Source organism: Periplaneta americana, chromosome 14, assembly GCF_040183065.1.
Source record: "Periplaneta americana isolate PAMFEO1 chromosome 14, P.americana_PAMFEO1_priV1, whole genome shotgun sequence".
In the NCBI taxonomy this organism is placed as follows: domain Eukaryota; kingdom Metazoa; phylum Arthropoda; class Insecta; order Blattodea; family Blattidae; genus Periplaneta; species Periplaneta americana.
The window spans coordinates 92560939-92578042 of record NC_091130.1 but is presented as its reverse complement, the minus strand read 5'-3'; the positions used below and the strand labels follow the sequence as shown (position 1 = coordinate 92578042).

At 37.0% G+C, this 17104-nt stretch overlaps 1 protein-coding gene across 1 annotated transcript in view; it reads right to left on the bottom strand.

Moving 5' to 3' along the window:
• The window catches only part of Gprk1 (G protein-coupled receptor kinase 1), an 881497-nt gene that overhangs the window by 702660 nt on the left and 161733 nt on the right, over positions 1–17104 (bottom strand). The gene's annotated exons all lie outside the window — the stretch shown is intronic.

The window sequence follows — 17104 nt, the reverse complement described above, 5'->3', positions numbered from 1 at the left end:
CATGCCTGTAATTGCATGATAGTCTTTGTGAAGAGTCGAGTAAGCGTCGTATTTTGAATTTTAACATACCCTCAAGAATTTTCAAACAAATTAAGCATTACACATTCTCCCCACTAACACAAAAAAATTTCTCTTCCCTTTCATCCTTGAATGTCTGTGACCATGATTAGAAGACACGGTGTAACACTCCGACCAACACAATGATAATGGCAGTCCACCACTGCTCTTCGTTTGCGCATAAACATTGAGTAAAGTACAGGTGGGGATGGGTGAGGCGGAACGCGCTCATTACGTACTGGCTTCGGTTCCATTCAGGGGCTTACTCGCGAGTACGCTTTTGGAGACGTTTGCCTTAGCTCCATCCCACTTGCCATCAACTTCTAAAATCGCAAGCTATGCAGCAGAATCTGCCGTACGCAGCAAACGTCATAAATACATTCATCTAGTCGACAATTATATCTTCATCGTCTTTGCTGTCGAAACAATAGGCTCCTAGTGTAAAGAAGCAAACGACCTGGTTTCCGAAACTGGTAGAAGTTTGGTGACTGTTACTGGAGACCCTCTCTGGACCAATTATCTACGGCAACGAATAGGAATAACCAGTGCCGGCTCGTGATAAAATATTACGCGTGTTCGCAATGTTGTGTTCCAAAACCGAAGAGAATTTGAAATCATACGTTTAATATGAAATGTCATGATTCCAATGTTTCACTATGCAAAAAATCATGTATAAGTTCAAAATATATAATAATAATAAAATAATAATGATAATAATAAGTATAATAATAATAATAATAGACTAATAATAATAATAATAATAGACTAATAATAGAATAATAATAATAATAATAATAATAATAATAATAATAATAATAATAATACCCAATCTTTTTATTTCCAATTTTTCCTAGTAAGTCAGTTTACCCAGTTCTTTATGTTCAAAACTGCTTGAACAGGTTCATTGTTTATGTTTGTTAAAAACTAATACATAGCCTACCAAAAAACCGTTATTTAAAAAGCGTGTGTTGTGCAATATATTTTGGTTCACAACACATTGATACACTATAGGCTATACCACTACTGTAATCCAATTTCCATAGATTGATTACTTTAAATACATGCCAGTAAATATTATTCTTAAATATTATACACCACCAAACAGATACTTAAATTCATACTACTATCACTAAGGAGCGGATTCCTATGTAATTAAATATTTTTCTTGCGTGTGATATAACACAGTTAATAAAGTTAAAAATTCCGAATGTCAAGTTTCAAGTTTAAAATCGGAATTTTATTTCACATAAACACACATATTTTCACAAAAAAATTATGTAAATAAATATTTTCAGGAAATCTATTATAAACACATAAATCTTGGAGTTTTTTACTTAAATAATTTTTTACAAGAACTTTTAAATATTTTAAAACTAAATCAATTATATCACTCAGAAATACGTTCTCTTTTTAAGAACTCTTGGTTGCTTCGTGTTTCTATGGGCTGTGTGGGGCATATCCGTGATCCATTTTTGTAATAGTATCGCCTCAAGTTCTGAGAACTGCTAGGCAGCGTATCAGTGTTATTATATGAGCATAAATTAACAAGGACAAGGAGAGATTTTGTAACACATAATTAGGAATGTTTATTGTTGCCGAAGATGATTTCATTCCACGCTTTGTTTGTGAAACACAGCGGATAAGAGCTCGGGTATAAACATTATTTAATTTAAACAAATCTCTCGCCTCTCGTTAACGCCTATGAAGTGAGGAAATACATCTTGTTGTGATTCCCCGTTATCGGACCATCAGCATAAGCTGCGTAGTGTAGACGTGGTGGCGTCGCTGTAGGAAGCTTTTCTCCGACATTGTCAGTCAGTAGCTATTTAGAAACTTTTTTATGTTAAGACGTGAGTATATTAGCCTCTTAAGATGCCTAAAATAAACTCGAATTTAAGATCGCTTCTACAGCAATATGTAGGTGAATTTAAAACATTTTTACTACCGACGGAAACGTGTTATTTTGCCAACCATGTGGTAAATCAGTAAGTGCAGATCAGAGCTCTCAGGTAACCCAACATTTTTCTGGAAACAAGCACATTGCCGCTGCTTCACGTGTGCATTCATGGCAAAACAGTGGATATAAAAAATGTGTAAAGTTGCTCAAGTATTGGAGGGTGTGCCTGTAGGTGAAATTGACGGTGTAGGTGTTTATGACATTACTCTCTTTAAATATGCACGTCTGACGTCCTGTGATGTGGAAAGATCGTTTTCACAGTGTAAGTCGTTGTTCAGAGATAATGGACATGCATTTGTGATGGAGAATTTGGAAATGACCTTTGTTGTTCACTGCAATTCTCGGACAACTACTAGCAACTGATACTCAAGTGTGATTGGTGAGTACCTAGTAACATTTTTTTTCAAGCTAAGTAAGGCATTTTTGTCATATTTAAAAACATATTTTTTATTTTTAGCAAATATTTTCGTACTTTTTAGTATATAAAAAATAAATATATTTAAATTTTTAGCACATAAAAATCCGCTTCCTAACTATCACAGTCTGCCAGCACGTGTTTGAAAGCTACACTATGCTGTTATGCTAACACTAAACTATAGTAATTCACAAACTAAACTCTCCTAGCAGCACTGTACACAGACCCACACAAAGTAAACATTCCAACAGTGAGAAATGCTGACACCTACAGGGCTAAAATACAGACTATTAAATTCCCTGCCTCGAAATATAGCAAGTGAAAGATAGGCATCGATGCACGTGACATCTGTAGGGTAGATTCAATGTTCATTTAACGCTTTGTGCTCTTGACGAGTCATAAGCAGCCAGCTAAAGGCAATTTTGTCCCGCGCATGCGTGTAATTCCTGTAACCTCCTTGCAAAGAGCACGGCTTAAAGGTGAACGCACGTTGCCAAGTTTACGTAAATTCATGCAAGACGCGGGAAGTTTAAAATACTCGATTCTGAAATTATACATTCCCCCTACGTCAATATGGTATTAAATAATAAAACTAGTCGTGCTTCAATGGAAACAAGGTGTTCACGTGCTCTTGTGCTCTTATTGATGCACCGCCACTGGGAATAACCATCCAACATGGAAACGCAACCAACATTTTAGGAACCTTTCCAGACGCCAATTCTCTGGATGAGATTTTTCTTATTTGAATATCTGAAGTAATTGCAGTTTTCTTTTCCTAACATATTCACATAAAAAAATCAGGAGTCACAATGAAATTTTGTATTTACACACATTTAAATCGAAATTGAACAATTTTCGTTATTTATATTGTAACCCCCAAAGCCCTTGACTTCATATCACCTTCCTTAGAATTTTTCCCCTTCTTTTTCTTCTTCGCTAATTTCATTGACTTTTTCCTTTTTAAGGTCTTCTTTTCGTTGAATTTCTTATCACAGCTATCATTCACGCTCTTCCTACTAAAATTACTTAAATTTTCGTTAATGGTAACTTGATTCACTAAATGAACGTCAGCTATCACTCTTTTCCATATTACATCGTACCTGATTCTTTTGTATTAGGTTTTGATTGCAATGGAATATTCTGAAGAATCTTATCGAAATTTTGAACTTTAATTACTGTAATATTTTCCGCCATATGCAACTTCAGGCGCGACTCTGGATAAGCCTAAGAATAAAACCGATGTGCAAGTTAACACACAGCGGAATTTGAAAGGAGCAGTTTAACTCAAAATTACATAGCGGAATTTGCATTATAGCTAATACAATTTCTGTATCTAAAAATAAAGGTAAACTACTTTGAGGATCAAGAGCCGATTAAAATCTACGCCTAATGATCCAAAAATATAATTTCCACCCAAAAGTGCACATATTGGATTTTCAAGGCGCAACGACGCTATGTTCAGAGTAGTATAGGTCAGCCATTAGAAGCCCATGCGCCGGTACCACTCTGCGAATTAGGCTGCCAGTCTGTCATTTATGAATTCTGCAAAATGGCCGGTCGTATAACGATTATACTTAAGTTTTTCTGTGGGTTACTTTTCTCTTTATTTAACTCTTAAGGAATTGACTGTTTATCAATCGGTGGCAGAAGTTATTTTAGCAACATACATGTGTTACTTCGGTAGACCTACACAAGTATTTAACTAGTTTCGAGTTCCATTTACTCCCCCCCCCCCCTCCTTTGAAAGACCTCAAATGTAACTCTCGGATCCTGTCACAGGCAAGATTCGTACTACTTCCTGAGTGTCGAGATTTGTCTCTTAAATTGCTTTGGTATAGCCTCCATAAAACCAATCACGTGAATTTAAATCTGAGTATTGCGGTAATCAAGCAATAGGATTTTCTTTTCCATTATTCACGTAGTCGCGCACATCTTCAGCAATGTGTGTTGGAACACCATCACATTGCTACCACACGCGTTGGCGAACATGTAATGGTAAATTCTCCTATTGTTCCGGGATTAAGTGGTCCTCGAAAATGTATAAATGCGTCCAGTGTAATAGGCAGACAGAAGGTAAGGCGCTAACAAGCGCTCTTGGGCTATTCCATTCAACATTAGGCAGCGAAACGCTGTTGATGGGCACTGTCGAAAGGTATATGAAGACTTTCATCGGACCACACGTGACCATAAATACATTTCTTGTGAAATACGCCTCAAGTGAACAATGAATGCAATATGCACTTCTAAATAAAAGTTCACGCAAGGATGATAATCGGCTAGAGTCAGCGCCAGCATCTTCGATGGTATTGGTGCACCTGTTGCTCTTGTAAGATGTAACATACAATGTTATTCGTATAGCCTACGCTGAATTCAATGCATGTGTAGGTAGGCCCCACTGCTCAAATACTGATGGACAGAGTTACGTGTAAGTACCTCTTCCTCAAATTCGAGTGCGCGTTCTCACTACACCATTTTCACGTAATTTGGACTGCAGTTGTTCTGTTACCAGCAAACATTGATTATGTTTTGAATATGGTATGAAGTGCATGATGTCGAAATGGATACCGTTACTGATAAATCTGCCCAGCTTCTCTAACACTATCTGCAGCGACCCTTTATACAAAGTGCATGTCAGTAGGGTAGATGAGGGTAATTGTAAACAGGGGGTAATTGTAAACAAATGCTATGAGAAACACAAAACTGTCAATATAAAATTTTTAATTCCGGGGAATATTTAAATTAACATGTGGGCTAACCTACAAAGCAGTTTGGTGTCAAATAGGAGTAAATGCTTAGTTGTGAATGAATGTTTTGTAAGAGTCTACAAAAAAAAGTTGAGAAAGAATTTTGCTTCACCTTCATTTTTGGGATTGTAAGTAAACGTACAGTGCTATTTTTTAAGAATATGTTGTTTTTGTGAGTAATGTACAATATTTAATATTTATTACAATGGTTTTGAGATCTCCCATAACCTAAATTCATTAAATTATGACGTGTTTACATTTGCCCCATAGTTTTAATTGCTTGGGAGTAAATGTAAACATATTTTACTACGGTTACATTTCGTACTTTTCAGTAATCAAGAAACCCACACCCAACTACACTGTAGAGGATTTAGAGAGGGTTGTCACAGATATGAAAAATGGTGAAGCTCAGGAGAGGTACTGAGTTCCTATATCCTCATATATATCATAGGTTAAAGGGACGAAATATACCAGTGACCAAAATTGGAGTTGGAAGGAGTACAGCTCTTTCTTCTAAAACAGAATAAAAAATGTTCAGGATCTGATAGCCCGTGAGAAAATTGGTGTTTACAATTACCCCCTCTCAAAGGCGTAAATGTAAATAGGTGGGGTAAGTGTAAACTAGCAATAAAAAGATGAAAAAAGTCAACCTTATTATTTTCAGGGAAAAGTAAGATCTAAAAATAACACCGATACTGAGGATTGTGTGATGTTAAAATATATTTGAAATCAGTGAAAAGTATTTACAATTACCCTGGTCTACCCTATATTCTGATGAGTACTGAGTTATACTATCAACAAACGTAAATGAACTCGCGGAAATTCAGAATCTAAATTCAAGTGGCGCCTCAGATGGTGTACACCAGGCACGGACAACATATTGCCACGCGGGAACTGTACATGGAACCCCTTCATTTTTCCCTCCATAAATATTCTACTTGTGTGCGTTTATGCCAAGCCCCTAAAGACCTACAGCCAAAGCTGCGCAGAAGTTTAGAGTAGCGACAGATTGAAACTTGCGTCCGTCGCCATGTTTTGGGGAAGCGCCGGCTAGCAGAAGGCTGTGCTATGCAATGTTGAATGTTTAATTCATATGTTTGGTATACCTTATAAATCAATCTGAATGGATAAATGAAAAAAAAAAATCTTATTAACATTTAAAGCGACCACGTTATGGACATAATCAAGCTTACAGTAGTTACCGTTAGTTTGATATGAAACAAAAGAAGACTGGAACAATTTGATACCGTAATCCGGGCATGCCAGAAATCCGACACTGGATGTGCAGTGTATGTGCGCCGAACGCAGGTCTGTGCAGATTGCGTCATTCACGCGTTGCTCTTACCAGTTCTTAGCCGGAGGGATGTACAAGAATCCATGCTGCGCTTCTAGTGTTCAATTAAATTGACATTTGGACATTATAAACACACGTAGCAGAAGGACAAAAACACAATTATTGTCAGTGTCTATATTTGAAAATTGTAATACGAGAAGCAATAGACTTACTCAGTTACAATTCACAAAGCAGTCGTTTGTAAAGAATAATTTATCTAGGCCTACATGATTTGTATACAGTATTTGAAGAAAATATAAATATTTCAGTACTGTAATTTCGAAACAACAAAAAACGAACACAGTATTTCATTTTACGTAGCAAGTACTGATTATTTCAAAGTAATATTCTTTCATTGTTCGTCAAGCATTATTGTTACCATTGGTGCACAAATGTTAAAGAAAATATTTTACTCCCAATTACATGCAATAGGACATTGTGAGGCTTTTACACTGGAATCATTTCCTTGCTGTATGTTAATATAAATTCACATTATTATTAATAAATTGGATAAATTAAGCTTGAATTTAAATTTACACAAATAGTTTATTTGGAAAACGTTGAGAGCAAGTATCAGTAAGTTGGGAGCGTTACTGAAATGAGTTAAAAAAATAGTTCACAAGCTGTGAAGCGAGGACATTTCCTTTATGTCAGGTTAAAGATTTATTAATGTAATTATATTAACATAATATTGTAACGTACGATGGAAAATTCGCCATTATATATTTTTTCAGAAAAATTTTCCGCCTTACAAATAGTTGGTTTCTTCGTTCCCTTACAACCTCAATAGCTTCACTTGCATTCCTCACTCAATATTCTCATCACTTCTCAGCTTATCAAATAAAAATTGTAAGTCGTCTAACTTTGATGGCTGTGTTAGTACAGACGTCAAAATAACGCTATTGTCACATTTGTCTTTCCGTGAGTGTACCGATTAAGAAATAAGAGCTGGCGAATATCATATTTTGATAACTTTACTAATCTGATTTAAATTCTCATATCACTATTAGGTCAACATGAGATAATGAAAGCCTTTCATTTTAAAATAATTACTGTTGGCTGAGGAAAACATTATAACAATTACTTTATGATTCGTGTTTTCTCTTCTTCGTTATATCTGTAGACTCCTCACTTTATTTTTCATAACGCATTCACAGTCACAGCTCAATGAGCACCCGTACTGATCTGTGTTACTGAAACCAAAGCTGTTCTGCTACTGTAGGTAATGTACAGCCCAGTCACGTTCCCCTCCAAGCCGATTCACTCCCTCCAGGTAGGGGAATAGGAACTGCACAGTGCACAGAGGCAAGTGCACAATGTGCAGGGTTTTGGCATGCCTGCCATAACCAATCACGTTGTATAGTTATTTGACAACATATAGAGAGAACAGAAATACAAATGCATGTTGTAGTAATAGTTCAGATGAAAAGAAAATTATTAGTATTAACCATTATTAACAAAACACTGCCAGCTATGTAAGGCATTACATTAAGCCTATACTGTAAACACATGTTTGCTTTGATGCGGACGAGAAACGAACAATTATTAATTATCTGCTTTCATTTCACATAATAGACACCTGTAAAATAAAACACGTACCTACTGTTTAGTTTTAAATTTAAGTACGCCTACCACGCATTTGCTTATTATCACACCTGCAGTAGGAAATAAAAGTTACATGCATGAATTAGTCATATAATAGAACTCAGGTCTAGTTTACAGAACATCTTGCCTATTGATTCATTATTATTATTATTATTATTATTATTATTATTATTATTATTATTATTATTATTGACTTCGTTAAATGTCTTACAACTTTTTTATGTAAAATCGTGATGTACCGGTAACTTAAGCTGTGTGCTGACAGGGACAATCGTTTAATACACATAATTTCATTCTAAAATGAACCTGTTGAAAAATGTTGCGCGTACAAGTCTAAGGTCCGTTACACACCTGAAGAGAATGTGTTGTGAGAAAGAGAAGAGACTTCCTCCACACACTTAGCGAGTTCTCGCTATCACATCACATCTGCATTCATGCAGTGAGTATTTTTCTGATTATAGTAATCACTTGTTGGAGGAAATATTACAGGTTATGTATTTGCGTATATTGTCGTACCTAAATATATATAACCTGTAAGTATACTGTCGTACTTTAAAAATTATATACAAACGCTACTATGTTGAATCTGAATCTTCAGATGATGAGGGAATGGGAATTATATGAACTTATTTTGTTAATGAAAAGAAAAAGTAGGCCTAAAATTAAAGCCAGAAATATCTGGAAATCACATTGTATCTCACGAAGATAAGGGCGAGTTTCGGACACTGATTTCGATTTAGATGATGATACGTTTAGGCGTTATTTCAGGTTGAATAGATCTCAATTTTTTGCCATTCATTATATGATAGATGTTTCTTTGCTATGTTCTAATTAAAATTAGGCCTATGTAAACTATTAAGACATATTGATACATTATTTCAAATTTTATAATTAATACTATTAAATCTCGCCAAAATAAAATACAGCCCTACTTATTTTCAGATCATCTGATATTATTTGTCTCCAGATTTCTTCTTTAAGTTTCCTATTTTTATAGTTTTCATCCCGTGTATCATATAAATAGGCCTACGGGTGACATCGTACAAATTCGATAAGTTTCTGACTGCAATTATCAGCTATTTTTCCTCATTGACAATGAAAACAATACAATTCATCGCCACCTGTGATATTACTTCATCTTTCTCTACACTCAGTCGTCAAAAAGAGTATGAATCAGAGACCTGCAAGAGAGCGAGCGCGGGATATCGTTATCAGTCCAGGAAGGCACCGACGGAATGAATAACGATCATATACGAATATTTCCGATAAATCACGAAGTAAGGGAACACACCGAGCGATCGGGTCTGACGACGAGCGCTCGGTGTTCATGAGTGCTCTTCCGGTAGCAGTGCGCCAGTAAGCAGTAGGTGAATTGTAGGCTTGTCTAATCTGTACGTTTCATCAAAACGAATGTTGAAGATGATTCAATAGTATCGACGTCGATTTCAAGCAGAGGCTCGGACACCGTCTCTGTTGACGGTAAAAGATTACAAGACACGATGTCAAAAGTATATGCCGAAAATAAAGTTAAATCAGCAGAGTCAGAGTAGTGGAAAAAAAGGGAAAGCAGTTACTAGCTCTGCTTGGACTAAATTCGGAGAAGTAAGGGATAAGAATACCTTAAAGAACATAGGATTGTCCACACCTGTGGAGTAACGGTCAGCGCGAAACCAGGTGGCCAGGGTTCGAGTCCCGGTCGGGGCAAGTTACCTGGTTAACGTTTATTCCGGCGTTTTCCCTCAACCCAGTACGAGCAAATGCTGGGTAACTTTCGGTGCTGGACCCCAGACTCATTTCACCGGCATTATCACCTTCATTTCATTCAGACGCTAAGTAACCTAAGCTGTTGATAAAGCGTCGTAAAATAACCTACTAAAATAAAAAATAAAAATATTCCCAAGTTAACATGAGTAAAGATCATATTACGTTCGAGATGAAACAAAATATATCGCTACTAGTTTATTATTTGCATTTCATACTTCGATAGACATTTTTAGTTATCACGTATTAAATGTAATTTCTCGGTTTTATATACATTTTATAGTAATATAACCAAACATTTAATTTGCATTTACAATATTATTACGATTAAATCTGTGTCTCAGTTTGTTTTTGAAGTTAAATGTTAAACTGAGTAGGAATGAAATATATTTATACAGAAAATCATTTCAGGCTCTTTCAATCTAAACAAATAAAAATTTGTAATTAATTTAATTTCCACTAAAATATATAATTGTTGAAAACAATCGAATGATTTCTATGATTATTCCATTGTAGGATTAAATCATTCGAATGCATGAATGAATTGTTCAATAACATTGCAGTATGTTGATTAGTCATTCTATACGTAGGTCTATAGCCTGAGAGCAGCGCTCTTTTTTCTTATCGCCATGTAGGTCAGGTGTTTAATTTAATGAAGGTCAGGGTCAGATACTGGGGCTATTAGAAGAGTCAGTACGCAACAACCACACAGAACATTCGAAGCTTATCATTCTATTTTTGCTTCATATGATTCTGAACTCGAAGCTCTTATCATTATCTTAAAATGGAACACATTCTGTTATGCGAGTACATATTTTGTGTAACTTCATACGGCTTGTTGTGGTGGTGAGCAAAATCAATGAATAATCGAGTGATATTGTGAATATTTTATTATTTCGAGTGGTTTTGATAATCAAATGAATTCATTCGATTTTTACCAATGCTGTACTACGTAGTACTATAGCTTACTGCTTCACGTACAGTGGTTGAAGCGAGCGCTCGTTCCGACAGGGGAGCGATCCCCCGGGCGAGCTCGAGCGAGCGCAGGCCAAACCCGAGCTCGAGCGATTAGACACGAAGAGCATTCGGTAAAACCGATCTCAGATATCGTTAAGCATCGCTCTCTTGCAGGTCTCTGGTATGAATGTCAAACATCTTTGATAAATGTGTCAAGAAAATTCGCTGAGCTACCGATTTCAGCGAGAAACTCGCTCGAGGTTTTCGCCTCGAACGAGATTCTCTTCCAGTGTGTGGACGTCCATTTGAATCCATGTTAATCAATCTTTGAATTTTCTCGCAACGCATATCTCGCTAGCGAGATCTCTTCAAGTGTGTAACGGGCCTAAGACTCGTATTATCGCTGCGGCCTCATGCTTAACATGTCGGCATAATACAATAACGTGCGGTGTGTTTTTAAAACATAATTTTGCCGACCGATTGTTGCTCTGTAGGTTTCACTCTAAGCGTCACGTCTACTTCCTCGATAAGAATAAGCACTACTTTGTCATAATGTTAAATGGCTATTATTATTATTATTATTATTATTATTATTATTATTATTATTATTATATTCTTATACGAGTACGTTGACATTCTTAACTCTTAATAATAACTCTTTAATAATAATTTTTAATCACATACCTTAATGTTCGTCCTCACCACAAGACATTGCAACCTCGGTTTTAGTCCACGTGGATTAGACAAGTAGGTGTCATTTAATAATGGAAGCAGCTTATTGGTTGCAATATCTAAATTGGGGCGAGTGATTGGAGCGGCGACACAAGAAATTGAAAACAATAATAAAATTAAATTTCAAAGACCTGCCGAATGTTATGCACGAGGCCGCTCAAAGATCTGCCGAATGTTAACCATGAGAGCGCGGCGATAATAACTACTTCACGTTTATTTAGTAATGTACCATTCCTTCTACAGACAGATTCCAGAGATCCGCAGAAGATACTCCCTTTCGTATTTTAACTTCCAAGTCAAACGGAGGATAGCAATGGCAAAGGAAGCTTTTAAAAGAATAGAAGCATCTTTTGGGAAAAAAAAAAACTAAGGAAGAGACTAGTGAAGTGCTTTGTGTGGAGTGTGACATTGTATGCGCAGAAACATGGACATTACGACGACGATGTGAAGAGAAACCGACTAGAAGCATTTGAAATGTGAATATGGAGAAGAATGGAAAGTGCAAAGTGGACAGACAGAATAATAAATGAAGCTATGTTGAAAATAGTGGGTGAAGAAAGAATGATGCTGAAAGTGACAGGAAGAGGAAAAAGAATTGATTGGGTCACTGGCTCAGAAGAAACTGCCTACTGAATGTTGTTGCCCTGGAAGAAATGGTGAACGGGAGAAGAGTATGGGGCAGACAAATGATATCAGATCATAGACGATATTAAGCTATATGGATCATATTCGTAGACAAAGAGGAAGGCAGAAAAGTAGGAAAGCTGGGTGTGCAGTGAAAGACTTGCTCTTGGGCAGAACACTATGACTGAATCGTCCAGACCGAACAGTATAGGCGATATATAGCTTATAAGTGATTATTATAAGTGCTAAGCCATAATGACCATATGAATGTTTTTATTACGTATCTGACTTGATTTTAGATGTTCAATGTAATGGCATTTCACATTAATTTTGCACATTCCTAAGCGGAAGAGGAGCCAAGTTTATATAGTTACCCGTTGATGTAAATTAATACAGCAGCTACCTCCGAAATATTATGGAAGGAGTGAACTCGAACACCTATACCTTCCTGCCTTATGCCCATGCCTGACGTACACGAACATTATTCTTACCCTTCTAGTCAAAAGCGCCTGAACGGTATACAACCCAACCAACAGATCCCACCAAAACGTTGAAATAGGCAGGATACAACACAACACAAATTGTTTTAATGACTTATAAGTTATGACGGTTAAGCAGTGCCAAATTGCTCCTTATGACCAACTTTACCATCACTTCAAGCTTGTAACACAGTCATTCGAACACTCTGAACGCGATATTTTATAACTCTATTGTACTGCATTCCGATGAAAATAAAATAATCGAATGTGTTTTTCCGCAACATGTACAGCTCAGGATTTAATGACTTCAAGTACATTGATAACATAAATTTCAATACCAATACAGTAAGTGGCATAACGTAAACTCTAATCCTGTAAACAGGTTGATGCACGAATTATATAGTGTTATGCAATATTCATAGTCCATAAAGGTAAGTTTCTATTTTATGCTTTTCCAATTCACTGCGGGCTAAAGCAAAGAGATGCACTATCAACTTAACTTTTTAACTTCGCTCTAGAATATGTTATTGTGAAAGTTCAGGAAAACAGACAAGGTTTGGAACTGACCGGGTTGCAGCAGCTTCTTGTCTTTGCGGATGACGTGAACATGTTAGGAGAAAATCCACAAACAATTAAAGAAAACACGGAAATTTTACGTGAAGCAAGTAAAGCGATAGGTTTGGAAGTAAATCCCGAAAACACAAAGTATATAATATTGTGACAGCGACGTGAGATTCGAACTCACGACCAGCGTCCCGCAAGAGAGCAGATCGCGCGAGCTCCACGAAGCACTGAGGGACAGCGCGCGGCGGAGAGAAGAGAGGGGAAAGGGCCTACGCGCGAGGGGAGGCTGCGCGCGCAGCTGCTACTTACGGAGTGAAGGGGGAACGGACCTTCCCGATTCTTCCAGAAGCCCGTCGAAGTGGAAAAATCGCGAATTCGAAGTTTCTCGGTTACGTTACTGTGGTTATAAATTACGGACGCGAAGGAGTGTGTGTCAGTCATGATTAGTTCAGTCAGTAAGCCAGCGAACAGAGCAAGCCAGTCTTGTGTACCGGAGTTCGACTCGAGTGTGCGTCCGCAACTGTGTCAGCATCCGAAGGCCTGAGTTCGAGTGCAGTGGACAGCAATTGGAGGGACCTGAGTTCGAGTGCAGTGGACCGCAGTTGGAGGGACCTGAGTTCGAGTACAGTGGACTGTCTCTGAAGGTCTGTGGTTCGAGGTACTGTGAACTCGAGTGACTGAGCTAGAAGAACTGTGAACTGAGACCTGATAGTTCTGATTTGTAAATAGTGCTTTGTAAATATTAGTTAAGATTAACAGTTCATTGTTGTTCGTAATAGTCCAAGTAAATTGCCATTGCCGTCAGTGGAGTGCTATAACGAATACGGTGTTGAGTGAAAATCCTATTGTTGACGAGAGCGTTTAAGGTGAATTGTAGAAAGGAATTATTGTTGGAAGAATAAAATCCTATTGTTGAGTTGAAATAAATTCACAATATCATATACTTTGTCTCGTGACCAGAATATTGTACGAAATAGAAATATAAAAATTGGAGATTTATCCTTCGAAGAGGTGGAAAAATTCAAATATCTTGGAGCAACAGTAACAAATATAAATGACACTCGGGAGGAAATCAAACGCAGAATAAATATGGGAAATGCCTCTTATTATTATGTTGAGAAGATTTTGCCATCTAGTCTGTTGCCAAATAATCTGAAAGTTGGAATTTATAAAACAGTTCTATTACCGGTTGTTCTGTATGGTTGTGAATCTTGGACTCTCACTTTGAGAGAGAAACAGAGTTTAGGGATATTTGAGAATAAGGTTCTTAAGAAAATATTTGGGGCTAAGAGAGATGAAGTTACAGGAGAATGGAGAAAGTTACACAATGCAGAACTGCACGTTTTGTATTCTTCACCTGGCATAATTAGAAACATCAAATCCAGACGTTTCAGATGGAGAGGGCATGTGGCACGTATGGACGAATCCGGAAATGCATATAGAGTGTTAGTTGAGAGACCGGAGGGAAAAATACCTTTGGGGAGGTCGAAACGTAGATGGCAGGATAATATTAAAATTAATTTGAGGGAGGTGGGATATGATGATAAAGAGTGGATTAGTCTTGCCCAGGATAGGGACCGATGTCGGGCTTATGTGAGGGCGGCAATGAACCTGCGTGTTCCTTAAAAGACATTTGTTTGTATTATAAGCATAACTGGGTTGTTCACAGTCCCCATGTGACCCGACTAGATTACTTCCGATTGAAGTTTCTAGGAAATGTGTTGGAATTTTCTCACAAATAACCATATGGCCTCTTATTTTCTGCTCCATAGATTGAAGGACCGTATTAAACTATGAATTCTCGCGGGACACATCCATTTCAGTGGAAGATATAATTATACATCTTTAGATAGCAAAAACGTATGATTTTTGCAACATGAAGAGCCACAAGTCAGATATGCGATTTCGTGAGAGAAACATCTGGAGAAGTGGACTGGACACTGTAAGATGGCCTGTGAGGTAGGGTAAACTAGGGTCTGTTGGACAGTCGGGCATGTTGGACACTTTGTACTTTAACGTGTTACCTTGCCACTTGTGGGCACCACATTCTGCTAAAAGTCAATGACGGAAGTAGCTACGAATGTCCAACAGACCCTAGTTTACCCTATTCTCACTTCATCTCCTTGAACATCACCTCATGGGGTGATATGCAGAGCGAGGTTTTAAGATAGAATTCGCCAATACAGGAGTACTACGGAGTGAGCAAGAAATGCTATGTCTAATTGTACAAAATGGAATAGTCTCTTTGAAAGTAGAATTTTGTCACTCCTGCTGTTCGGAGCTCAGAAGGCTTCAAGCCCATGGAATGTGACCACCGGCAGTTCAGGATGTCGCACGCTCTTAGATATATGCCTTCTAAACACGTTGAGTAAACTGCATAAAAGTAAGCAGGTATATGTCATATTTTGCAAGAGAGCATTTTATATTTTAAGACAGCAAATACTACTTAGTTTCAAATTATTGTTTCTGGGTTTCAGTCACTTGTTTTATAGCAATTAATCGGTGCAACTACAATGTCTAAACACGATATTGTTTAATTATGAACATCGATTTTATTTGATTTTTTAAATTTTATTACGTTCTTTTACGATGCTTTATCAACAGCTTAGGTTATTTACCGTCTGAATGAGATGAAGATGATAATGCCGGTGAAATGAGTCCAGGGTCCAGCACCGAAAGTTACCCAGCATTTGCTCATATGGGGTTGAAGGGAAAAAAACCCGGGAAAAAACCTCAACCAGGTAACTTGCCCCGACCGGGAATCGAACCAGGGCCACCTGGTTTCGCGGCAAGACGCGCTACCCGTTACTCCACAGGTGTGGACATGAACATCGAACACGCTTTATCAGAAAATAAAAAAAATATGCATTGAAGTAGATTTATATTTCATTTTGTAGTAGGCCTATATTCTCTTAATCTAATTGAGACGTTCCCTCGAATAAAAACTTAACGTACCTTACGACGATTTCCATTTCCAGCATATATGAATTCATGTTCTTTAATTGTTTTATCAGTAGCAAGCTTATTTAGAAGGGTATGAACAGTGAGTTCTTCCTAACACTTCTCGCTCCAGTTCAGCCGTAGACAGAGACTTACGATGTGGGTGAAAAAGAGCCAATTGATGGTGATTTATTGTGTTGTGAGACATGGAATCTGTTCATATAGGTACGTTCTTACTAATGTAACTTCAATTACAAGTTTGTGAAGTTTCTTACAGAAGGGTTTAAACATTACAATTGAAAAAAATATATTTTTTAATGTTCTCCAAATATAATGTGAGTTTTAATACAGCCGGTAACGTCCGGTTACAACAATTCTTTTACCATTTAATACAGCATCATTTAGAGTGTTGAATCCCTGTTTTAAAGTTTGCGCGTTCTTGCGCATTTATCAGTAATTAATTTTTTTCAATGGTGGGACATCGTGTAACTTTTGCATATTTGGCTTAACAGCAAAAAAGAATCATGGAATAAGGAAATTTTTAATCACTTGTGAGTGTTTTAGGTCTACAAAATTATTCACATGACATTGACCATCAGGTTAAAAATACATTGGACACATTTTTATCTAACCTTAACAAACGCACAGTGAATCAGAATGCAACTCGTTAGCTGGACAAAATTAACAACTTCTCTGATTTCCAACGAATTGTTACGAAACTTTGTACATGCCTTACAGGTAGCACACATGTTTTATGCACAAACAATGATTACGTTTGCACAAGAAAAATTACCCCTTTATAGCGAGTGCATTTAAACAAAATTAATGACTTCTCTCCTATCTAACAGATTTTTATGAAACTATACAGTAGTTACAGGTGGAATATTTTATTTTATGTCTACAAAGTCTGATTATGTTTCTTAAGAGAAACTGCCC